The 27,225-nt window shown below is 44.7% G+C and overlaps 2 pseudogenes; one reads left to right on the top strand and one right to left on the bottom strand.

Moving 5' to 3' along the window:
* Positions 1-211: 211 nt before the first annotated feature.
* Positions 212-8,053, bottom strand: LOC146201277 (uncharacterized; annotated as a pseudogene).
* Positions 8,054-9,388: 1,335 nt separating this feature from the next.
* On the top strand, positions 9,389-26,488 carry LOC146201276 (uncharacterized; annotated as a pseudogene).
* The last annotated feature ends 737 nt before the right edge of the window (positions 26,489-27,225 follow it).

The raw sequence follows: 27,225 nt of genomic DNA, 5'->3' as shown, positions 1-27,225 counted from the left end.
CGCCTCTACCATTCGGTCTGTCAGCTCTCAGCAACGTGAATCCACTTAACGCAACTTCAGAGTCGTATATGCTACCATGTAACCAAGTTTCAGTAACACCAATAATGTGAGGGGAAGGAGCAGTTACCAAGGAGTTAATGTCGGTAAATTTATTAAGCAGGCTTCTAGCGTTTAAATTTAACACACGGAGGTTATTGCTGCGATGAGGTAGTCAAGGCGAAGTGGCTACTGCATTAGTAGCATTACTTAGTGACGCATTACGGGATGCTTTTTCCAGTGAATTAGAAGAACTGTTCCAGTTATACCGAACTTTATCAATAAATACATGATCAAACCATATTCGGACCGTGCAGCCATTGCTTCTGAAACTTTCAGTCGCTTCCCAAAGCTTTTTCCGGATATTGCGGACACGTATTGGAAAATCATCCGATATACGGTAATCGGATTCCTTAAGCTTGTGGCCATTTTTTAACACTGAAGCTTTCTCCCGAAAGTCCAGAAGCTTCATGATCACGGGACGGGGACGGTCATGTGAAGGCCTTCCAAGACGATGGCACCTCTCTATTTGAGGGCAGCTCATATTGAGTTCTTCCTCAAACCATTTTGCGATGTCAAAGGAGAGACGTTCATTATTTTCATCAGAGGATTCGGGCAGACCATGCAATATCAAGTTGTTCCTACGTGCACGGTTTTCCAACTCATCGTTTTTATTTGAAAGACTGTGAAGTTCGGAACTTAGACGTGCAACTTCACTGTTGAGACTGCCACTGTCGGCGGCGGGCTTTTGTAACGAGGACTCCAGAGCCAACGTTTTTAGATACGTTGTCCAGAGCAGCCACGCGTGACTCAATTGTCTCAAAACGTGCATTATTAGATTCATGATTAGATTTAATTTCAGCAATATCCTGAGCTAATTTTCGCTATCCGTTCAAAAGCTCAGCAAACATATCGGACACAGACGGTTGACCGGTGGCGGCTTCCGAATTTGAAGGCCTCACATTACTTTGAGAGCGAGTAACCATCGCTGATGGCGGAGGACCAGGATTACTTTCAACATCCCCACTCCTCAGAAGTCTACTAATACAAGCCGCAATTTGCGAGTACAGCGAAACATAAGCAAAGCACTTGCGAGAGTGGTGTGGGCAAGGAAACAGCAGTAGAAATCGATCATCAGAGCGAATACAAGGGGCATTCTGAAGATAACATACCTGCGTAAGAAACAGGCAGCGAGTAAGCATGCATGGTGCTCGCACTGCTGCCACCTCGCCCACTGATGAAGGAACGGTCCAGCACGCAATTTATAGGCAGGTCCTTGAACGTCCTGTGACTGGGCTTGATGAGGTATGGATGACGTAGAGTGACGGTCACTTTGCATGGATTGCATACACGTGTGGTGACAGGCAGATCAAGACTATGATCCGTAAGAGAGATAGGACAGTTCGTATAGTGGCCAGCTGATTCATCCAAGAACATCGGCGATAGCGGCGAGTGCACATGAGTTGTGACGTCAGGAGCCATGAACGAAGCATAGTCGAAGTGCCAACAAACGAGGAAGGCAATCTGCGTAAGAAACAGGCAGCGAGTAAGCATGGTGCTCGCACTGCTACCACCTCGCCCACTAATATCTGCTCTTTCGCTTTACGTAAACTATACTTTTTAAGACATAAGCTTAAAAATTCTCCCTCGAGCGTAAAACTACTTGCTTGCAATTCACTAATTAGACCGAAACTTGAATATGCATGCATTGTTTGGGACCCGTTTACTAAACACAATATCACCCGTTTAGAAAAGGTACAAAGAAAAGGTGTGAGATTTATTTACTCTAAATTTTCTCCGTATGACTCACCGCCTGAAATAATGTAGGTTAATGGTACTAAATGTCTTGAACGATGAAAAAAAATTACGCTTGCAGTTTCTTTCCGCGCTTTGGAATCGAGACCTAGCTATTAACCTTTTACTATATCTGTCACTTTTATCATCGAGGCATACGCGCCACCATCATCCTAACTCGCTTACGCCATATTTCGCACGAACTGATTTATTCAAGTTCTTATTTTTTCCTCGCACAGTAACCAACTGGAATGATTCATTATTGCCCTTCTCCACACTTTCATGTTTATTAGCTTTGTTATTATTGTTTTGTTGCCATGTTACCACCCTGCTTGGACCTGTACAAGGTTCGCAGTATTGAATAAAGAAAGAAAGAAGAAATGGTTGGCATAGGAAACATTTATCCCACCTAATGCTTTCTATTCTTCTAAAATGTTCTATGTAGTGCACATTTGTAATTTCGGAATGGACAAGTTTTTACACTCTATACGCTAATCACCGCTCTACATTAATTTTAAACCAACAAAAAATCAAGACACATAGAATAAAAGCGAACTAGACGAGCCTGGTCTAAAATGGTCTCTGTGTCTTGTCTTTTGGCTGGTTTAAAATGAATGCTTAGCAACTCGCCCAGTCGTCAATCGCTCCACATTCTCGTATCACACTAATGTGCTTCTAGATTACTCGTGCAGGAGTAACGCATTTGAATATTCCTTTTTTCCGCGTACTCTTTGCGAATGGAATGCGTTACCTGCCGGCAGTGTTGACTGCAAAACGGTTTCTCGACTCCTCTGCTCACTTGAGCATAAACCACAGGCTGCACATGTGCCTCTCCCCGTCAAATGACCTTCATGATGCAAATATTCTCCTATGTTTTGTTCTGATTTATTCTTAATTGTGTAGCATTATGTTTGCTGTTTTTGTTGGACTGAATTGTCTATGCCTACCTAGGGCGTGATAACAAGGCTGGCAGTAATTGTAAAATAAAATAAATAAATTGTAACCTACAGGTCTTCCAGTGCGTCAGCATGCGAGAGGCAAGTGCAGTTGACAATAATACAACTAGCATATAGATGAGAAAAAATGAAGTTCAATTTCTCGACCAAAAATTGTGGCTCTTCTATTCTCTATAAAACGATTAATACAGACTGGCCGCAAACTAGATAAATCATTAATGGCAGCGTTTGGGCGAGTTGGTTAGACATGTTAAACCTGGAAAGCGCATAAAAAAACACACGGACAACAGCAAGAGACAGACACACGAGCGCTTATGTGTGTCTGTCTTTTGCTGTTGTCCGTGTATTTTTTTATGCGCTTTCCAGGTTTAACATAGATAAATCATACTGCCTGGAAACAAATTCTTGATACAACTTTTGACAAGAATTTATATTTCCAACACACATGAACGTAAATCTCTGTACGGGGGCTGTCAGAGAAACACTACTGTGCACATCTATCACTGTGCTACACTCGTATATTACGAGGGCGCAGTGTGTGGATCAGCAAGAGCGTTTTACACAAAACGTCTACTCAGGACCCAATGGCCTTTTAAAAGGCTGGATTGCGATCTGACACTCTAAGGAGAAAGCCTTTCTAGGCTCACGGGAGGGCATATAAAGTGTGTGTCCGCGCGATGTGTCCACCCCTACTAGTGCTTGAACGAGTAAAAATGGGGAATAAAATGATTGTATGAGATATAGGAGGAAAATAAACCTAGAAATCAGGTTAGATTGCTGTAAAGTAAATAATTAATTCAACCCACAATTGTCAAATTTGCGTCGAAATAGCGTCGGACGTTGAATAGCAAGGGGACGTGAAAATAGCTCGGAGGTGGAATAGTAAAAAAAGGCGTCACAATTGGATTGGAAACGCCAGATTTGTGTCGAATTAGATTAAGAACGTGAAATTAAGAGTAATTAAAGAGCTATAATTTATGTAAAGACCACGCAGTAACTTAGATGACGTCACATCCGGCGGAAAGATGTCTAGGCAGTGTGAGATCTCTCAAAATGAGTAAAAAGCGGCGGATGTGTGCCGAATTACATCAAAAGTTTGATTAAGCGTAATGAATATTTAACATCACCGAGGGACCTACAATTGGGATCGATTTGGGTCAAAAACAAAGAAAATTAAATGGTGACGTCATATCCTACGAATGATGCAGCAAATGAGCACGAAGAGTCTAATGAGGGCTTTCGCCTTGCCGCACTTAAGCGGTATAAGTGCCGGCTATTTTTTTTTTTTTTTTTGCAACTGGGAAGCCTCATTTGACCATTTCTATCACACTGTTCATTTGATGTGGTCTTGCGAAGTCACAGAGCCCCACAACCAGTCAGTTCATTGCCATGCCCCTTTTACTACCTGCGTACTGCTTTCCAGAGCCATGCCGTTGAACCACCGTCGCCAGCAACGCAGGCGATAGATTTTCTGAGGATCGGGAGCTTTAAATGGACGCTGAAATGGTAAATGCTGTAATAGTCTAATGGAAGAAATCAATAGGGGCGGTATTTGTGAGTGTTCGAGTCAAATCTAAAAGCTCTGCGTGGAGCCTATCAATTACGACAAAGGCCTTTGGCAGCTTGAGTCGGCAGAGTTTGCGAGCAGAGCCCGTCATCACAGCTTGCGCAATATAAAAGCACTTGCGCTACTTGGTTTTGAACCCGCGCCAGAACGAACAGAACAATGTTTCTGATTCATGCACGAGAGTACTAACCATCACCGCCCTTTTTCTTTATGCCGCGTTCACAGTAAACGCAGAAAACAGTGAGGTAAACGACGGAAAGTACCAAGAAGAGCGGCAGCGAAGAGGTTTAAACGTTTTAGGTTAGTCAGCTCGATCAAAATTGGCATAAATACAGGATTATCACTTTGGACATAATAGCTTCTGTTAAGCTAAGTAAAACTTTGAAGCTGCCAGGAGGCTGCCATCACGGCGAGGGAAGCGTGTTGCATAATAACATCGCCCTCACATGTCTGGCGCAGGCCCGTAAGTTCAGGCCACGGGGCGGCTGGATCTCAACACGGGTGCACCCAAGAGCTCCTTTTCGTAAGCAGACGAGACCACAGGTCGGTCGGTTGAAGAGGGTACCAGTCTGCCTGGTTACATTAATTTGTTCCAAGGAACCTACAGCAGTTTTTTCCGTGATGGGTGGACTGACGTTCGGCTGGTCAATGGGAGGAGGTAGACCTGTAACCGAGTGGATTGCAGCCTTGGTCGATCAAGTTTTGAGAATAAGGCAGTGAGCACTTGTGCGCTCCTTTAATGCAGTCAAAATGAAGCCTCGCTGGCGGATGCTGAGGTGGTTGACTGGTATCTCAGAGATTAGCAACCTCTGAGGAATCCTGACTCGATAAAGCGGGTTAGACTCTTGTGCTTGTGAACCGCTTCGGCGGGGCCCACTGAATACTGCAGCCTTTGTCGATGATGTACCCCATCAAGGTATGGGGCTAGGTTATAAGCCTGAGAAGCCACCGACTCCCTGTGATCAAAGGAAGGAAGCTGCTCCAGTTGGAGCCGACCACCCCAACGTACCGATAAACGGGATGTTTCATCAGCTAGTGCAGTCCAGGGATGGGCTTCACCGACTAAGATTCTATGCATGGACGTGGCAGGGAAGTTGCCGCTGACTTATGTCATCAGGGGTAGGGGCAACTCTGTGTAACCCAGCCCTCGATGATGCATGGGGCGCTATTAGAGACTGTCTTCACTCCCCCTCCGGGAAACCAGAGCCGTCCTGGGAAACGCTTAGGCCAGCGGACGTCATGAAGGAGCGTGTCGACCCCGCCTGCCCGCGCACGTTGGTTAGGCCCACACAAAACCAACGCGGTTGCAGCAGTAGACCGGTCTGCCACGCGCGATGGGAGAGCTATCGTCACTGTCATATGTTCGACGAGAACGCAACGTAAATGGGTACAGGAGTAGTCGCTAGAGTGTGTGTCCGCCTGGATATAAGCACGGAGAATACTGTTTGGCGAGCTGTAACATCTTGATTCGAAGCGGCGGCCTTGTGCTAGAGCATTAGCCTCGTATTTGGGAGTTACCAGGTTAGATCGCTGGTGCCACCGGGTACTCACTGATTTTTAGTGGGTACAGAATTCCACCCGGCCTGGTGCTCGGCTCTTTCGAGGGTGAAATGTTCGGCAAAGGGGTCATGGGCCATAATGTTGCGCCGATGGGCCAGTGATTCGATCAGCCATCGGGCAACCATAGCAAAGCAGATGTTTGGGCTAGTTGGTGAAGGTTCATAATGAAAAGAAAAACAGCGCAAACTTAAATACAAGTCAGAGACGAGAAAAAAACACCACAAATGCTGGCTCTTAACTGACGTTTTACCGCAGAAAACGAACATAAAGTGCCACCTGCACACGTCACATGCTTGAGCGGAAGGTGACACGCGCTAAAGATTACTAATCTGGAGCGGAATGCACTCATTCATCCAAGTACCGGAATTCCCTATCCAACAGGGCCACAGAAGGTACGCTAACGCACCGATAGGCGTTTTTTCTAATAAAAAGGCTTCCATAACCTCTCGGGTGACCTGGTCATGATTGGAGAAAAGAACATCACTTCTTGAAAACAGGGGTGAGCATTTGTAACCCTGCACTGTGCAGGTCGGTTGTGCCGTGAGTCACTGCCGAATAAACTTAAATGCTTGGGGAGCCTCACATTCAAACAGCGCCTTGTTTGGCTGGTCTACATTCTGTCGCATGACAGCGGCAGGCGATGCACAACACCCTCCTTGCATGTGGTGAAGGGCGACATGTAATTTGTTGTGCAAACTCTCCGGCTTCTGTGGCGTCCGCACGCCAGCTTGCGTTCCACTTGTGGGCAAACTGAGACTATCTTTCTCGATGCCGAAAAGACGACCCTAATGTCATGCCGCTGCGAGGCTCTTCAAACCAAGGAAAAGCCAATGCGGGTAAGGAATAACAGCCTGCCTGCAGAGCTCATTATCAACTCGGACTCTCCTGTTAGCCCAGCTACGAGATGCTTTCCGCCCCACAGTGGTGACAAGACCTGGAAGTGGCGGCCTTGAGGCACAAAACAGCAATGTCAGCCTTAATCAATGTCGAGGGGATACACGCTTGCCCAAGGAGCGGTTTCGCAGTGCGCAGTCGATACATCCAGCAAAGATGGTCTGACGTGGCCCTCAAAGACATGTCAAGAAACCGTAGTTCGTTTGCAACAGGAACCTCTGTGGCGAATTTAAGACCTGAACGATATTGACTGAACAAGCTCCGTACGTCTCCAATGTTAGTAGAAAAGTTTGACCCTTCCACGAGAATAAAAAAATCATCAATCCTCCAGAGGCACGTGCCACCTTCCTAGCTAGAAGACCCAGGAAAATGTTGCTTAGCACAGGTGCAACCCTCGATCTTATGCATAGGCCGGCCTTCAGGGCAAAGAATGATCCGTTCCATTCGATGACCGTGCACTTAAGGTAAAAACACAAGATTTCAAAAAACGTGTCATTGGACACGCCACATTTGCTCATAAAGCCGAGCAGACTGTTGTCTTTGATGCTTGCTTTTACACTTTCCATAAGTTCATTGTGCGGCAACGAGCAGAATAAGTCCTCAGTGTCAATGCTGAACATGCTGCACGTTTCAGGGTTGTCATGCGTCAATCAGAACATCAACCAGTGCTTCGGAGATAGACACCAGAAAGATGCCAGACACACTAAGGACGCCAAGTGAGACTGCAAAACCCCAGCGGAAACAGATTGCCAGGTTTCTTTCTCGGCCACGATGCAACGGATCTGAATGTTTAGCTTGAGCGTTTTGGCAATGAAAAAGCTTCCAATTTACGCCTTCTGTTTTTTAGACCGAGAATTTGCCAAACGCTCCAGGTTTGAGTCCGAAAGAAAGGCCACTGCCGTATCCCTAACTTTCGAGCCATGAAACTTCACCTGATTTAAATTTTGGTTAATTGCGGTGCGCGCCTTCTCGTCAAACAAGGAATTCGGAAGCAACACAAAACAGCCTTTCTTCTCCAACAACAACAAACTCGTTTGGCACGACCTACATTCTGTCCTTTCAAAACGGAAACACACTGCTGGAAGCACCTTGACTGGTCGTCTACAGAGGCCAGCCGGCAGATGGACTTCGAAAGAACAACTTTTTCTGCAGGGTAGAGGGAAGGGTCAAACCCAAATTTTGGTCCCAGACGAAGCAGCTCTTGGTACTCCTTGGGTAAGTCCAGGTCGCCTAGAGTCACAATCATCCGCCTCATGCGAGGCCTCCTTTGAAGGTAGCCTTGGCCTCATTGTGTTCCACAAGAATTCCGTCACACCATGTATTGTTGAGTACCACTCACGGTACATCGTCTAGTTTCCACTTGCAATGCAGACCAGCCATAGGTGATCCTTGAAGAAGTGTTCCTGACGCCATCCTCCTGGATGGTACTAGGAAACCGCTGACTATCTGGACGTCCACCGGGCACAGTCCATGCTTGACGTGCCATGACACCAGTCTTGCCTTGCATACGCACACGGCTATGAGCGACGCTATTACAGCTGGATTAGTAACGGTAAAGTCGTAACAAAAAAAAAAGCCAAGTGTACTAGAAACTAAGTTGCAAAGCACTCAGTTTCACAAAGCGCAAAGCAAAGCACGAGCGCTGGCTTGTGGTGTTATTTAATTATTTATTATTATTATTATAATTTATTATTATTTATAAAATCCCGTGCTCCGAGTACCCGGCCTCGAATACCGCTGAAACGAAAAATCTCCGTCGGCGTATTTTACAGCACAAAAATGACGTCCGGCAATGGACCTTTTTCCAGTAGACGCTCTGCGCATGCGTCGAGCTTTGCTCCTAGAGGTCCGCTTCCCCAGCGCATCCGCCGCCATTTTTGCCGGGCAAGGACTCGTGGTGTGGGCTCGTAGTGCACGTAGCATCCGTAGGACGCTCGCACGCATGTCTACGGACAGTTTGTGCACTGTGCATTGTCGCTAGTTAAGGCCTGTACCACCACAGTTAGACTGCACCTGGTCCTCCCTGCCATCTGACAAGACAAGGCGTGTGTACGCAGGGTACATGGTCTCTGAGAGCCGTCCCTGCTCGAGCGAGTACCATGCCCGAAACGTGCAGTGCCGTCGGATGCTTAAGTCGACGGCAAAGCGGGAATGGTGTCAAGTTTTCCCGCTTCCCATCAGAAAACTACCATGCGCGTCGGAGAAAAAAATGGAACACTGCAGTTCATCGCAAAAATAATGATGGGATGCCGTGGCAGCCGACGAAGCACTTTCGGATCTGCAGCAAGCATTTCTACACAGGTATGTAACGTTGGACAATACTTTTCTCGGGAACGTGAAGTTTTTCATATGCTATGAGTAGCCCCTAACTTTGTTGATGAAGCTATATTGTGCTGCTGACCATGTCAACTTGTAATAGTTGCGACAGCATTAGGTTTGACTACCATTTAGCGACATGGATGCAGGTCGCCTTGGCCTTCGTAGGGGTGGCAGTGAAAGGGTGCCGCGGCATGGTTTGGGCAAAGATTTAAAGAAGTCTTGATTTCTGGTGGGCCAGTGCAGTTCATGTCGCATCCTGGTCATGTGCTGTCGATCTTCGCCGACCGGCCGGCTCGTCCTGGCGTCCTCGAAAGGAGCAGCGTTCCATGAAGAGGACGGGTGAGTCACTTTTTCTTTCCAGCTGCATAGAGCTTCAAATCTCTTTAACATGACTCCGACATTAGGCACATTTTATGGTACATATATTTAACTGAATGTCCCCATCGAGCTGGTAAGTATAGCAAATATTTGTCATAGTTGCTCTAGGGTGGAATTTCCACTCCATACAGCAAAACAATGTACAGGTGTGCACTGTATGCAAATAGTAAACCTGAACCATTAGGATGCCTCAGAAAGCTTATGATTTTGCTGCCTTCCTAGGCACATGACCAATCAGTGCGAAATTTCGTATGTGGGCTTAATGTGTTATTAAAATGGCTTTTCTACCCATGTCACCAGCTTCGGTCAGCGGAATAACTCGGGGTCGACTCACTCTGGCTCACTCACACCCACATTTGGATCATGATCTGAGCCGCGATTGAGCCCAGGTCGTGATCTAATTTCTGAGTGAGTAAAGACTCACATTCAACTCATGATCCAAGTTGTGGGTCCGGACTCAGGCTCAGAACTTGGTCTGTATTTTTGTGACGACTATGTGCATTTTTTTTCTCGTCAGCATGGAGAAGGTAATATTTAATACCGCAGCAAAGGGTGCTTGCGGGTGCAGTTGCTTGGCTGGCCATGTCTCTTGGTGACCGAGACTTCTGTGCACTACCTGTCTGTGTGTGCTCCCTGCCGTACTTATTGCATTTGGCACATGAATGTTACCATTGATGTACAGCTTAAAGGGCCACTGTCCAGGGAAGGCCCTTTTAAGAAAAGGAGCCCAGTGTTTCGATCAGGTACCGGAGATAGTCTGTGCAAAATTCTACAGCGACATGCGCGCCGCAAAGCATCGAAAATACAATTCAAAGCTCCCTCATGCTCTCCTTTGAGAAGCCAGCTTCACCGCTCCCTGCGCTGGCCCGCCGGGGCCCGATAATGACGTACGTATTAGGGAACGACGTCCATTGGTCCGTCTAGCTGACTGACGGGAGAAGGATGGGTGTCTACCGCTCGCAGCGCGCTTTTCCCTCGCCACGGCCAGAGTGAATCCAGCAGCGCGCGCTCCCTCGACCGTTTTTTTTTTCGTGCTCGCGGAGAGCCACGCCCCACCTCCCGCCAAACGCGGAGGAGGAAGGGGAATTTGTATTGCGGAGGCTAGACGACCTCGGGAAGGAGAGTGAAAAACCTTTGCGAGGGAACGGAAGGAGAGAGGCAGGATAGAATCGGGTGATTGCGGTGGCTGTAACTGCGTTATTAGTTACTCTTTTCAAAAACATTTTGCGGCCTTGCGTTCCAGGGGCGAAGTCTCACAGTCACCGGGGAAGAAAATATTTTCGACCGGAGGGTGGACAGTGGGCCTTTAATGGGTATATGAGGCCAGTCAAGCCCTTTCTGACTTTTTTTGCTTCACTCACGTGAAAGACAACCAACCAAACGAAAGCACAAAAGACAAAGACCCCTACCTAAAGATAATCACCTTGGTCAAGGCTACTTTGGCAAAAGAACTTGCTCAGCACAATGAGTCTAAATGACTCCCGAGTCGAAATTAGTGAGTAGTAATAAGAGTCGAGATGAGTTGCAAGTCACTAAACTGAGTGAGCCCAGATGAGTCGCGAGTCGGAAGTGAGTCACGAATCGCAATTAGCGGTTGATTCTGATTGAGCCATGAGTCGGAGTATGTCCGAGTTGCAAATCTAAATGAGTGAAGCCCAAGCGTGTGCGAATCTGAGTTGGAGTGAGCCTAAGTAGCACTTGTGATTTTGCTGAGATATGATGAGCAGTCGGTGTGAAACCTGTGGATAATTGAAGGTAAGTTTAATGTGTACCACGTTCTTTACAGCTCATCGACAACTAACGCAGCACACCATGTCTGCAGCAGTCAGCAATGGCGGTAAGCTTTAGGGCGATAAATTATTCCAAGCAGTATTTTGCAATCTCATGTTTGGGAGCTACAAGCTATAAAAAATGATTAGTTTTTCGCTTCTTTACACATGAAATATCTCTGAAAAAAAAGTTGTGTTTGTGCAGTTCTATAGCGATTAAACATGTGCCATACGTTTTTGAGCTCTTGATCGACTGGCACCTGTCATCGCAGAATCCTTGTCAACCATCGATGACTATGTTTTCAACTGAACATAGTAACAATTGCAATAAAGTTTTGTATTTGCAGAATTCTAATCGATAGAAGCAAGCAGTTTTCCAATTGTTCAGCAGTTTGCATTGACAGATAGGCATTAAAAACAAATTTGAGTAAGTGGGTGCCATTTTACAGGTGGCAATGAAGTCGACCCCAAAAGTAACAACTGTGCTGTCGCTTTGTCTGAGGGTAAGTGATGTACTGGAAAGAAGCATTCTTGGCAGTGAACCTTATATGTTCTAAAATCTGACTGACATCAACAAGTAGTCATTATATGGTCAAGTGCTTGCTGGTTTTACATGCCAAATAAAGCACATTTGCACAAGAATAATTTTTTAAGAGAGTACGGTAATTTGACTGCATTGTCTGTGGTTATTGACGGTAACAAATTTTTGACAAAGCAAAAATCTCGAAAGGCAACATGCATTCAAATTTTGATGTAGGGATTTTAGCGCAAACAAATACTAGGACAAGAAAGGCGAGACATACACACACACACACACACGCGCTAACTATCAACTGACTTTATTCGTGGATGGGAACACCATATATAGGTCGAAGGGGGGGAGATAATGAAAGGAACACTAATAACAATGAAAAAAAGAACACAAGGTAAAAGCCAGGAAGTCAAGGCGCCTGCACGGGTGGGCGTGCGTTACACCTGAAAAGACACTTTTGCCAGAGTCAACAGGTAGTAGCATTGAAGAAGTCAATCTCAGCCGCGAACAGAGATAAAGAGGGTTCGCTGATGCATTCGTTACCAAGTTTCTTAATGTGATAGGCTTCTAGGCTAATCCGTGCCGTCCTGTCTTCACTTTTGCCAAGAACCTTCGTCTCCTGAAACTGGGCCACACATGCATGGCATTTACTTACGTGAGCAACAAGATGCTTATAATTGTCATTTTCTAATTTTCGGGCATGTTCCCCCAGGCGGTCATTGACACAACGTCCAGTTTGGCCAATGTAATACTTTCCACAAGACATGGCAATGGAATAAACCACTCCAGTGGAACATTTAACGAACGGCTTATCATGCTTCTTCAGGCACTCGCGTTTTTTCGCATTACAAAGGCGTAGGCAAAGGTTTCCCAACCTGGGTGCCTATAACAAAACACGTACACCATGCCTGTCAGCGACATTTTTGAGGTTGTGTGACATTTTGTAAATGTACGTAGGGCATAACCTCAGGCCTAGGGGCCTTATGTTGAGGGCCAGCCGTTATTTGTTCCGTTCCACGTTTGAGCTCCTGAAGCATGGCCTCGGTGACGGCTGTCAGTATCGACCATGGGAACCCTGCAGCCAGAAGTCGGCTTATCTAATAGTCAAAACTCTGAAACATCTGATGTGGGCACGACGTTCGGAAAGCAGATTCCAAGCACACACACAAAAAAAGAAAAAAGCTAGCAGGCATGGTGTACGTGTTTTGTGCTCGGCACCCAGAGGGTTGGGAAACCTCTGCCCACGCATTTTAATGCGAAAACAGGCGTGCCTGAAGACGCATGATAAACCGTTCGTCAAATGTTTCACTGGAGGGGTTTATTCCATTGCATTGCATTGTGGAAAGTATTAGATTGGCCAAACTGGACTTTGTGTCAATGACCGCCTGGGGGAACATGCCCAAAAATTAAAAAATAATGACAATGATAAGCATCTTGTTGCTCACGTAAGTAAATGTCATGCATGTGTGGCCCAGTTTGAGGAGACGAAGGTCCTTGGCAGAAGTAAACACAAGACGGCACGGATTAGCCTAGAAGCCTATCACATTAAGAAACTTGGTAACGAATGCATCAGCGAACCCTCTTTATCTCTGTTCGCGGCTGAGATTGACTTCTTCAATGCTACTACCTGTTGACTCTGGCAAAAGAGTCTTTTCACTCCCACCCGCGCAAGCGCCTTGATTTTTTTTTTCATTGTTATTAGCGTTCCTTTCATTATCCCCCCCCCTTCGGCCTATATATACTGTTCCCTTCCATGAATAAAGTCAGTTAATAGTTAGCGCTTGTGTATATGTGTGTCTCGCCTTTCTTGTCCTGTATTTGTTCGCGCCAAAAACTCCTACATCAAGATGAACTGCCAACTCGCCCAATAGGAAGTTTTAATGCATTCAAAATTTAAGAAAATTCAAGCAAGCAAGCAGCTATTAAATTTTTCAGTCTTTGTCAGTGACAGATGGTTAATCTCTATAAAACAAGTTTATAGAGATTAAACATGCCATTTATTTTACAGCTGCTGATGAAGTGGTCCACAGCAAGACTTATTCTGTTGTTGCTTTTGATGAAGGTAAGCTATGAACTCAAGATTGGTAGTCATTGCATTAAGCTGCGTTCTAAAAATAAAAGGTATCGCATAGTCTTTAAACAGCCAATTGTTTGGCTGCTGTACTTATATAATAATTAAAATAAATTTGTTGATATCTGTGGAGAGTGCACAGTGCAGCTCTTTTGGCTAACTGGATAATTTGTGGCCATTGACAATCATGAGATTCAACAGAAAGCAGTAGCATTTGCAAATATTCTATTTGCAGTAGAAAAAAAAAACCTAAATATGTGGCAGCAGTACATGTCAGTTCGGCTTGTATGGTTCAATGTCAAAGCAATTCGTTCTTTGAGGAACGCCATAGTGGAAGCCACCGGGAATGGCCACCTCGGCTTCTTTAACATGCACTGACATTCGGGTGCAGCGGCTGGGATTGCTGTACATGTCATTCACAGAAGTGAAGTGATATAGATAAACATGTTTGAATGAAATGTGCGCCATGCTTTTTGCAGCTTCCAAACATATGTTGCAAAATGGTGCTGCTGATGGTGCCGTCTCATCACCAGTGGCCACTGATGCTTGTAAGTAATCAGTGCTTTTTCCCATCATGATTGATTATGGGCCTCTTGACGCAGTACATTATACAGTGAAGACAACAATGGCTGATTGTTAAGATACAGTCTCCCTCTAAGCCTTGGGTGCGAACTTTGAAGTTCCTTAAAAAGTGGAAAGGGCAACCTGCTTTAGCTCTATAGGTATTTCAGTGCGGTATGTAAAGTCCAGTGTTGCAGTTAATGTGGTGCTGTAATGATGCCAGTAATAATCAATGTGAGCAGTAATGATCACTATGAGCTTGCTATTTTAAAAATGTTCAGTCTCTGGCAATGACAGCTGGTCACTTACCAAATTTATGGACATTGACCATGCCATTCATTTTACAACTCCTGATGAACTTGTCCACAGCAGGATCGACTCTGTTGTCGCTTTCTAAGAAGGCAATTTATGAATTGAAGCCCAATAGTGACAAAATTGTAATAAACCTTCTGCATTCTCAAAATTGATAGGGATCAAGAAGTCTTCGAACTGTCAGTTGTTTAGCTGCTTGCCAAATAAGTATAATAAATTTATGAATCTTTGTCGAGACTGTGTGTGCAGCACTTCTGTTGGCAGCTCATCACATGATAACGGGGTCATTTTTGGCCACTGACGACCATGAGTTTTCGACCATACTCGACATATGCCAAATATTGATATGCACTAATATGTAGGCTTTAAGTTTTTAAGTGTGTGGCAGCTGTACATACTATGTCATCCATCAAAGTTAAGTTATGGTAAAAGTGTCTGAACGAGTTGTGCGGAATGCTTCTTGGAGCTCCCAGACGAATGGTGCAAAGCCATGCTGCTGAGGGTGCCGCCTCATCATCAATGGCCGCCGATGCCTGTAAGTTTTTGTCTAGCACATAAGTGCTTTATCTTATCATGATAGGGTTTAACATCCCAAAATGACTCAGTGGAGGGTGCCAAAAATTTCGACCACCTGGGATTCTTTTACGTGCACTAACATCATACTGTACACAGCCATGTTGATTTCCAGCTCCGCATCAGGTATTCTATCCTTCATCTTTGAGTTGAGTAGTCGAAAGCCATAACCTCCGAGCCACTGCAGTGGAACCTACATTTCCCGTTTTTCTAGAGGTGAAGCACGCCTATTTTGCCCCTGCCAAAACTGTGTGGGCCGCCTTTGTTTGATAACATAACATCTTTTGAAGAGGTAAATGTAAATATGAGACAAATACAGCCTGTTAGGTTAGAATGCATGGTAGTTACTGAATTAGTGTGCCAGCACTCTGCCTGATGGAAAAGGAATATCAATTTTTTAATGGCAGGTGAAAATTGTGTTGCTTGGTTACACTTCGGCTTTCGTCGTCTGCCGGTGACATTGGCCCCGCAGTTGACTTCACTCTAACTACGTATGTGTCAGTCCAGTTTGTAGCCTTTGCTGGTTTTTGACTTTGGCCACTTCACTTTGATTTTCACTTTGACTATAATACCCGTCATTTTTTTTCTTTAGCAAATGGAGAGTGCTAATGGCGCACGGAAGAACTAGGTGAGCAACATGTCCAATCACTCTACCATGTATCCTAGATGGCATGCATCAATATCGCACATGTACAAAAGTAAATGCTTAGAAGGAAATATTTCTTTTATACTCTAGACGATGTGTCTTGAGGCTTAGTGTACTACTACAATTTTTAGGAGGATAAACTTAAGCAATTTTTCTTTGTACAGATTTTTTCGTAAATACTATTACTTTAGTGAGGGGTCATCGTTGCCGCCTGTATAAGACCAACATTGCCCAGCCAGTTTGCTGTGGGTGAGAATTGAGAATAAACCATTGTGCTACCAAGCTTGGAGGTAACTTATTTAACAGAGTATACTGTGGGGCCACTTGGTCAGAACAGAGTATAATGTTGGGCCAGTCGGTCAGATATAGTTCAGCGAAAAACGTAGCGTTAAGAAAGGACTAGAGAGACGAGGACAGGTCAGAGCTAAAGTAGACGAAATGAAATTTAACAGAGAAATTTAACCTCAGTAATCTGCGATTTGCTGTTGACATTGCCTTGCTAAGCAATTCGCGGGATGAACTGCAAATAATGATTGATGACCTAGACAGGAAAAGTAGAAAGGTAGGCTTGAAAATCAATATGCAGAAGACTAAGGTAATGCTCAACTGCCTCGGGAAGGAACAGCAGTTTACATTAGGTAGCGAAGTACTGGAAGTAGTGGGCGAATATGTCTACTTAGGACAGGTAGTAACCGCAGATCCGGACCATGAAAAGTAAATAACAAGAAGGATAAGATTGGGATGGCAAGCACTCGCAGATTATGACTAGCAGCTTACCGGTATCGCTCAAGAGGAAAGTATACAAGTATACAACAGTTGCCTTTTACCTGTACTCACCTATGGGGCTGAAACGTGGAGACTAACCAAGAGAGTTCTACTTCAGTTGAGGACAACCTAGAGGGCTATGGAACTAAAAATGGTAGGGGTAACATTAAGAGATCGGAAGCGTGCAGAGTGAGTCACAGAAATAAGTCAAGTTAACGACATTCTAGTGGAAATTAAGAAGAAATGGGCATGGGCAGGACATGTAGGGTGAAAAGAGGATAACCGATGGTCGCTTAGGGTAACAAACTGGATTCCAAGGGAAGGAAAGCATAGCAGGGGGCGGCAGAAAGTTAGGTGGGCGGATGAGTATAAGAAGTTCGCAGGGGTCAAGTGGATGCAGCTAGCACAGAACCGGGTTAAGTGGCGAAATATAGAGAGGCCTTCACCCTGCAGTGGGTATAGTCAGGCTGATGATGATGATGACTGTGGGGCCAGTTGGTCAGACATAGGTCGGACATAGTTCAGGTAACTTATTTCTGGTATGAAGACAACGTTTATCCATGCTTACTCTGAAGAAGCTCTTACATTAAGGTGACAGGCAGTGTTGCGTAAATTGATTTATGTGAATTTGAAGTTAATATCTGAGAAACCTTCAAGCAAATTCTGAGAGGACATCTGAGGACTGGTGGCGATGGGGAGGAGTGGCCATGTGAACCGAATAGTAACAACGCATCAGACATCTAAAAAATCGACATGGATGGCTGCGCAGCAGCCAGACCATTTCCTTGCGCATGGCACTGTACCATACCATTTGTTAGCTTTTTTTACGTGTCAATACCCCGCTTGCACTAGACTGCATGAGATTTACATTTGCCTTGTCCAAAAGCGGGACATTTATTGGACGTTTTGAAAGTGTACATGTGCAACGTAAGTGGGCGCTCTGCTATTGGTAGTGTTGCATAAAAATGAAAAATGTAGCTTTTCTGAAACCAACAATAATGAAATTAAGTAAAAGAATGTAGTGGTGGCCACTTGCAAATGCAGTAAAATCTTAATAATTTGGCTTTTCAGGGAAAATATTGAACAGTCCGAAAGTTTGAATTATAGAATGGCGCTTGATTACGGCCGAAAACAGTTTGCACTGCATCAATTTTATTTGAAGAACACCTGGAACATGGTTGTCTATACATTAGAAATAAAATCTAAGTGACAACAACAATTTTCCTTGGTTTCAAGTGCTTTGTTTTGTGCACACTGGCGGGTGTGTTGAATAATTACTCCAAAAATGCATGTTCCAGTGCGGCCCTTTCTCCAGTGCGAAGTAGCAGTGCTGCTTCGTTACAAATAACCCCGCTGTGTTTAAAAAATACTTGACTTCACGGTCTACAAGTGTAGTGGTGAAGCATCTTCAAAACGGAACGGTTCTGCTGAACTTGGCATACACAGAGTAGAGGAAGCGCGTGAATGGAAAGAGATAAAATTTTGAATAGGCATTGCAAACGGCGTGATGCCGTCCTGAAAAAAAAAATGGTCAGTTGAGAAGTGCTCTTTTTTCAGTTAAGAAGAAGAAAAAAAAGGTGAGTGATGCACACTGCAGTGCCTGAAACCGCATGACTGGTAACATCAGTCACAGAAAGTTTCCCCAAGTACAGGAAGACTGAGAGGCGAGCAGTGGTGGATAGATGGTTGGAGAGGTTGACCTGAGAAATGGGTGGGGAAACCACTGCCACCCACCATGGGGAGAACTCTTAAGTGAGGCGTCTTTATATCTTAGCTTTAGCGCACAAACGATAACTGCTGCATTATAATGCTGGTATTAAATATTGAGAAAAAGCCACCATGCGTTCACGTATGTAACAAGCTGCTCATAAAATTTGGTTTGAGAGGGGAATAATAATGTTTTAGTTGAAAAAAAGAAAACTGTGTTTGTGTGATTAACTGATGAACTCTTGTAACTTGTTTTTCTTTCAGAGGCTTCTGTGGCCCACCTGGGCATGCCCATATCCCACCAGCTTGCTGCAGTGACAGCAGAACTGGATGAAACAAGAGATGATCTCCTTTCATCTAGAACTGCACTCCATGAGGCGCAGGCAGCAGCCGTTTATTGAAAGCAGAAGTATGAGAATGCGCAAGAGCGGCTTATTTATCTTGGTCTCATTAGGCAGCCCAGGGAATGCCAGTATTACACTAAGCTGCCATCATACTCTGTGTTCGAATGCCTGTGGAGGGTATTTAATTCTGCCATGCCGCATAGTGTTAAAGGACCTTTACGTGTCCTCAACAGGGCAGAGGATTTTCTTATGGTCCTTGTACAGCTGAGGAGAGGGATGCCTGTCAAAGAGGTGGCATGAAACTTTGGTGTCACAGCGTCTTACTTCAGCAAGACTTTTTCAAAGTGTATTCTTTTCCTTCAGCAGGCATTGAAGCAAATAACGCGTTTTCCATCACTACAGGAGATGCAGTGTATTCTGCCGAAACACTTCAAGGAGTTCGCAGACACGTCTTGTAGTAGATGGCACTGAAGTCAGGTTGCAAACATCATCCAGTATGGAGGCCCAAAAACAGACATTTTCGCCATACAAGCACGGCAACACTTTGAAGTTTTTAGTTGGCGCTACACCTGATGGGTACATCTGTTTCATATCCAAAGTATGCGGGGGGGACTGGTGTCCGATAGAGAAATGGTCCTACAGAGTGGTCTTGTGACCTTTCTTGTACCAGGAGATGCCATTATGGTCGATAAGGGGTTCAAGATTGCGGACCTCCTACCACATGACATAAAAATTCACATGCCTCCGTACAACAGGCGATCACTAGGCCAAATGAGCGCGAGTGATGTCCTGAAGACGAGAAAAATAGCGGGTGCTCGTGTGCCCATTGAGAGGGTCATACGCAGAATTAAGGAATTCCACATCTTAGATGGCGGCTATCCACTCAATATGATAGATGTCGCCAATGCAGTCATTCAGACATGTGGCTACTTGAGCAACTTTAAGCACCCGATAATAAATGTAGCTAACAGATCCGAGTCTGAAAACAGCGCTAACAGAGACGAAGCAGAGAGAGGGACACGAAGCTGTCCCTCTCTCTTCTTTGTCTCTGTTAGCGCTTTTTTTAGCATCATATCATGCACCAACCAGCCCAAATTTCCACCCTTTTGTAGTTAACTGAATTTGAGTACACAATCGTAAGCCATTGAAGATCTCATTATGACATACATAGCAAGGAAGTCAGAATTTTAGTTCTTGCAATAACAGTTACATGACATGTAAGGTTTAAAGTTGTAAATGTGCCTAATACCCTTTCACCTGAATCTCCTTTGCACGTGCCGTGTAGCTGTGCCGCTGCCCCTCTAGAGCAATAAACCTCCTTCGCAATAAAGACCTTGGATAAGTACCGTGTAACCGAGGTATAAGTGATGCTGAAGCACAGGGCTCTGGATTTATGCCACCTTAGGGGTCATTAACATGTACTGATATCGCAAAGGCACTTTGGCTCCATCGAGATAGGTCAGCTGCAGCCAGGATTCAGCACTGTGACCTGGGCCCGTATTCCGAGTTTGCGTCGTTATCGAAAATGTCGCTATCTCCTCGACCTCAAGTCATCTGATTGGTAGAAATGCCAGAACATGATGTTGCTGCCTCCTCCGCTTCCATCGTGGCAGCACCCGGTTGCGGCGTTTTGAACAATCAGATGACTCGAGGTCACGTGAGATAGCGACACTTCAATAAGAACGCAGACTCAGAATACGGGGCCTGGTGCTTAGGAGAAAAACATTACAGCCACTGAAGGTCAGCAATAATTGCAGCTAATTTACGTTTGCTTATTGAGGGACACCCATACTGGAGATCTCCAGATATTTCTGCCACATGGAATTTTTTGTAAATTATTTTCTTCACTACCCACTGGAGGAAAGGCATCAAGATCGCACATTAAACTTTTTTTTCTTCTTTTTGAGTAAGCTTGCCATAAGGCATATTTAAAAACCCATGTAAATTATTTTCTGTAGGGACCCGGAGAATGCTATTGCTCCTGTCGTCTGTGAGCCATTTAAAGAAGTCCTCTTCTCTGTTGCGGTTAGTCCCACTTCCTGCAAAATCTGTGTCCTTGATGTGCTTGTCCCTGCACAAGTCCACAGCAGGTGGTTTGGTTTGGTTTGGTTTGTGGGGTTTAACGACCCAAATCGACTGACTAAGGCTATGAGACACGCCGTAGTGGAGGACTCTGGAAATTTCGACAACCTGGGGTTTTTCAACGTACATTGACAACGCACATCCACTTCTGCAGCTTATGTGGAACACTTCAGGCATGTAGTGGGCCCAATGTCTTCTCAAGATTCCCATTGGCATGTTACCGACTGGGTAAGGGCCGCCCCAGCTCTCATCCTTCTAAGGGAAACCTCCTCCAATCTTGTTGAGTTATGAGGGAGGTGGAAAGTACACAAGGGAATGAGGGCACATGTACTTTTCTTTAAAGATGCTAAGGTGGGAACAGCAGAACGGGCATTGAAAGGGCCTGGTGGTGGTTGTGGAGGGGGGGGGGGGGGGCTATTAGTGTTTGGAACTGTGTGTGTGAGTGAGGTGGTCAGCTTTTCTCTGCTCAGCGTTCTCAGCATCCTCTTGTGTCCAATCTATCTGGATGCGTATCGTTTTTTTATTGAGTGCGTGGATTACACATAGTGCCTTTGTCCCTTTCCTCAGTTGTTTTAAGGCGGCTAAGGTGTCTGTATAGATGTGAACTTCTGTTATGGAATCTGTTTTATTTATGGCCTCCATAGCATCGCAGATTACATAAAGTTCCATCACAAGCGGGTCCGGGTAATCCGATACATATTCGTTATGTACTTTTAGTTCACTGTGTGTTGGGCTAGTAGCTGCTGTTCTACCGCCATTTTCTATAATCGATGAGTCTGTGTATGCAATACAGGCACTTGGAAGAATATCAACCACAGGTCGAGATGCCAGCTTTTTACAACGAAGCCGAGTAGTCTTGCTTGTTGTAATAGTCGTGAATTCCCACGGAGGGGGGTCAGCCGTTGTTTGTGTTTGCACTGTCACCTCGTCATACAAGGATGCTATGGGCATAACATACTTTCGCTTCATATTTTTTGTTGTCTATTGTATCTGATTGTTCAACTAATTCTGTCAACGTATTCAGCTGTGCGAATTCTTCGAGAATAGGAATAAGGGTAAGTTTTGTCAAGGCCGTGATTGTGGGCATTGCGTTTCTATTTATTGTTTCCAATTCCACCCGCTGCCGCCTCGTGAGTCTTTGAAATTGGGCCTGGTATAGTATCCTCGGCTGTAACACCGTTTGTATAAGACGTCTTGCCATGTCCGCTCGAGCTCCTCCTCCCCTAGACGAAATGCGTTTTATCAAGTTTAAGGAAGTCGCAGCTGCTTTTGTCACCTTATGGAGCCATTGTGTTCCTTTGCTGGATTTGTGAATGTCTATGGCAAGAACTCTCAACTCGTCCACCTCTTGCAATGCCTGATTTTCAATCTTTGGGGTGACTCTTTGCGTTGCCAATTGTTTTATTTCATTCTTGTTTGCAACATAAATGTAGCTGGACGTTTGAGGTGACAATTCAAGACCTGCATCTTGGACGTATTCATCTATGGTATTTAAAGCCACTTGCAGATACAGATTCTATCTCTCAAGTTGTTTATGAGCAGACAAAGTCTTGACATCATCTGCGTATATCATGAACTGCTCTTCTAGTATTTCAGCTAATTTCCATGCGAATAGGATCAGTGCGATATTAAATAGCAAAGATGCTAACACTGACCCTTGTGGCACGCCTCTGTTCGAGATGCAATTGCCCATTTGTTTTCCGTTTATCCGGATAGAAAACCTCCTGTCCTTAGGCAGATTATGTACTGCTTTTATGACCTGCAAGGGAATGCCCATACATTCCATGTTGCTAAGAATCCTGGAATGTAACACGTTGTCGTATGCCTTTGCCACGTCGGTAACTACTACAGTGCGCACAAGGTGGCTATAAGGCGACACGTGTATGACCCCTTCAACCAGCATAGCCAGTCCATTTTCTGTGCCAAGGTTTGTTCGGAACCAGATTTGTCGAGCATGGTATTTTTGATTACTTTCCAACCACCACGGCAGGCGGGTGGCTATCTTCATTCATAAATCTTGCAAATTGTGGGTGTTAGCGAGAAAAGCTGCAAAGATTCTAGGCTTGTGGGAGGTTCCCCAGCCTTTGGTATTGGGACCACCACACAGTGTTTTCAGCCGAGTGGAATCTCTCCTCCTTGCCATACCTTGTTTACCACATCCAACAAGCTGTCAACTGCGGTTCCTTCAAAATTCTTGGACTTCATAAAGAACATCGTCATGTCCAGGCATAGTTTTACTATTTGCTTCTTCTATAGCAGCCAATTTGGTAAATGTTGATGTTATTCATGTTTTATCAACTGCATCCACTGTCAGTGAAGGCGCCGGATACTGTACACAGTTCGGGAAGAAAAGGGCAGTAGCCTAATCTGCAAGCCCCTCTGGTGTGAGCTGTAATGCGAGTCTAATACTTTCCTTATGACCTTTGACCTGTCGCCTCTTTTCCATGCCACGGAAAGTTCTCCAGAGGGCCTTGTTGGTCGTTCCCGAGCCCAAACGACTGCACCAGTCATCCAATCTCCTATGAGCCAGCTGTTATTCATATCAGCGTACCTGTGCGTCATTCGGTTTACCTCTATTTTTCTTTGCACATCTTCAGAATGGCGACCAGCCTGTATATTGGCCAGTTTTCGGCGTGCCCAAAGGTTGATTAGGTGAAGGTCGGGAGTTGGCTGATCGTCCACTGTAGTTGTAATTGTGTGATCCTTGAGTACAATTTGAAGGGTGGTAACAAGAGCATTTGGGCTAACTGAATGAGTTTGAGTATCCTGCCGTACATGATGCCAGTGTGTTACAGAAGCTTTCTTTCGAATTTTTTTTATATATCTCAAACTAAGACTAATACTAATGGGGGTATGGTCACTACCCCCTCACGCATCTCATTCCACCTGCTATTGTGGTGCACCAGGGCCCTTCTACCATGTCAAGTCTGGCGAGTGTGTGTCGCAGGTAGTGTTGCGATTCCTGGATGATTTAGCAGCGTAAATTCCATTTCTGTGAAGGCAGTGTGAACTTGATCACACCCTTTAGAATCATAATCATATCTCCATACAGTGTGTGGAGCGTTATAATCTCCACCGATTAGTACCGCAATTGCAGGGTATGAATGACGAATATGCTTAACCGATCCAAGATTAAATACTGTGTTTCTTGGACGAGCGTACACGGACACTAATATCAGGTGGTTTGTTTGGATGCGTGAGTACAGCAACTACTTCCTGCTGAGTGTTGCACCACTTGCTCAAGTGGCGTTTGGGGAATGTTGGCCCTATTATAGACGGCAGCTTTCCCTAGCATTTGGTCTCTGCTCTTGCTCGTTTATCAGGGATAGATTTACAGTGGTACCCTATATATCCTATTATGTTCCTGTATCAAGAATGCCAATCCAATTATACATGCACCTTGCTTTCCATCGAGAAGCAACTACTGCGACTGTGAACTCGTGTCCTTGGGTTCAGCAGTTGAGATCCCTAATAACTTAGCCAATATGGCATGCAATATTGCAATTAAGTTTCTCTTGTCTGCACCACTGCCTGAGCTCATTGACATCCCTGAACTTTGCAAGCTACATTGGTAGCCCATTGATGCTCTAATTAAAGTGCCTAGAATATACTGGCTAGTGTGCCGTGAGGACGGGTCTAGCAATAGGAGGAGGGGCCACCCCGGCGATGCCTTCTAACTTTGCCCGCCAGGGGTACTGCTAGTTGTAAAGGTGCCGTCGGCAGTCCCTGCGGCTCCGTCCCGTTGACTTGCTGCTGTTGCATCGTCGTATTTGCGAATCGTTTCTCTCCCGTTTATGCTGTTATTTTTTGTTTTTCATTTCAGGCCATAGAAATGAACGTTATACTAAATATAGTAGCAACAGCTTTCAGAAACTTTGTCAGCTATGCAGTCACTTGAGAACAAGGAGCTTGTGAAAGCCGGTGTCTCGCATTCGTAGCTTCCACTGCGTAGTCTCGAAAATCTGTCCAAAACTATCACGATGCTAAAGCTAATGCATCAGCGAATGGAGAAAGCTCGTTTCATTCCACTGTCAGAGAAGCTACATTTCGAACCCGTACAAGGTGTAGTTTTATGTTCGCCGCGCTGTCGGACCCTGCACGACCTCTGGGGTGGCAGACAGGCTGGAAATGTGTTACAAAATATCTTGACAGATTAGACCTCTGATTTTTATCGTGGACACTTCGTAAATTTAAAGTTATTCAGGATTTGGGATTTAGACATACGTCTGAATGCTTTTATGGCGTTCTATTTTCATTGTTGGGCTTGCATTTGTGTGGACTAGTTGTGTTCAGTTTTGCACTTTTCCTTAGTGTGATTATGAAACAGTCTGAACTTCAGCAATCAGATAGTTCGTTATGTTTGCGTTTTCAAAAACATTCAGCTTCAATAGTGGTTGCTTCGTATCTTTAGCAGTTCCTGTTGTACGCTATATGGATGAGAATTTAATTGGTATATTGTGTTATATGTGCGGTTTGATATTTTCTTTCGGCTTTTGTCTTTTCTTTTCTTACAAAATTTCAAGGTCACCTAGACGCTGCAAAAAAATCTATGAATTTATATACAGATTTTTGATCACATGAGCTATAACTTCCTATTTGTATGTGTTATCACAATTAGCAATCATCAAAACCAGGTGTTGATTATTGAAATGTCAAAAGTGCCCATGCCTTTTTTACGAACTTGCAATCATATAAATAATCCTACCAACAATAGGCACGATTAAACTGAAGAACGTCCACATCGCCTATCCGAAAATATTGGACTCGCGTACCGATAAGAAAAGCGAGTAAAATATAAATGGGCGTAATAAAATTTGCACTCAACATGGCTGTTTTCTGTCAAAGGCGTCGCATGGCCGCAATTCCCAACGCCATCTACCTGTGCCTTTAAACGTACTATATCTCGGTTAAGTTCGTAGGACCATTGACCATCGCGATCTCTACACGGCCTCCATCTCGATTTAGGAACTGCGCAAAGTGAACAAAATATAAACAATCAGGATTTGTCATCTATAGCTAGCAATATGCGTTAAACTTTTTGTTCTTTTGTGGCACGCTATATATTGTTCCGGACTCACAGGCCCGCTCAGCAGAAATCATCCATGCAGGGATGCAGGAGCGATAGATATAAAAATTAAGCACCGCCGTTTAGGTTATGACGTAACAGTTTCACACACGCAGATATATTGCAATTTATTTATTTTTATTTTTTAATTTTTTATACAGCTTTACTTAGCATCAGTGAAGTGTTCTGTAGTTTGACACCAACGCATTTTTCATTTTTGTCAGATATATCAAATAATTGATTGATAGATTTTTTTTTTTTTACCATCATCAAGCATTGTCATTTTATTGAGCATTTTGACATCTTTGAACACCCTTTTTCGGATTTTAACGCGCGCCCTCGGCATACTAGCCAGTATATTCGACACTATACTCTAATGCTGCACATGGTTTTACAAAGGACAGAGTTGAGAGCTCCGGAATAATTTAACCAACTTAGAGGTTTCTTAACGTTCTGTGGCATTGCAGAGTACATGGCCATTTTTGGATTGTTTTCATCAGCATGTGGATGGGGTGCACCACATTTTTGAGCGTGGCCTGTGTGATGTTTGTGGTTAGTCTATTTTCAGTAAAATCTTGTAAACCTGAACTTTCCACTGTATTGCATAATAAAGAGGATCTCTGCCTATGTAATTTCATTGATAAGCTGTGCATAGGTATTGTGTTGATTATGTGGCATGATTTAGGCGCTATAGGCTGTGTTGCTTGTACCTGAATGAATTGTAACTTATGTTCCGCTAACATGCAGAAATGCATTTTACTGTAATACATGGAACATGCCATTTTTACACTGCTGTAATTAGAGAGAGAGGAATGAGGGTTCAGCTTATTGCATTCTAGTGCATGCTCTGCCAGGAGCATTTGGTGGCCCCGTAAGGACCGTTTGTAGTGATGGGTACCTTGGAGGTTTCTGAAGTTCACGTCGTCGTCAGCAACACTAGTTGTAGCAGGGTGGAGGCAAGAAGCTTGAGGTATATGCGTGGTAGCTAAAGCTAGTGCAGGACAGCGTTCACAGGAGGTCACTGGTAGGGGCCTTAGCTCTGCAGTGAATATAGTTGAGTTGCTGCTGCCCACGAGACGCCGATAACTGATGTTTTCTAGAGGGTCACGTGCTTAGTCCTTGCTAATGGGATGATGTTGCTTTCACAAGAGCCACAGCCAAAGTGGTTTATTCTAGCTGTGCTATGATAAGGGCCAGTTGGTTCTGCATATTGGTTCTCAGCGCGCTAGGACACACTGACAGAAGAAAAACGTGAAAGCAGACAGGACGAACAGAGGGCGTTGCTCGTCCTGTC

The sequence above is a fragment of the Amblyomma maculatum genome, chromosome 2 (genome assembly GCF_055883805.1).
Source record: "Amblyomma maculatum isolate TAMU_Amacu chromosome 2, ASM5588380v1, whole genome shotgun sequence".
Taxonomy (NCBI): Eukaryota; Metazoa; Arthropoda; class Arachnida; order Ixodida; family Ixodidae; genus Amblyomma; species Amblyomma maculatum.
The sequence above is the reverse complement of the archived record's forward strand: the minus strand, read 5'-3'. Positions and strand labels throughout refer to the sequence as shown.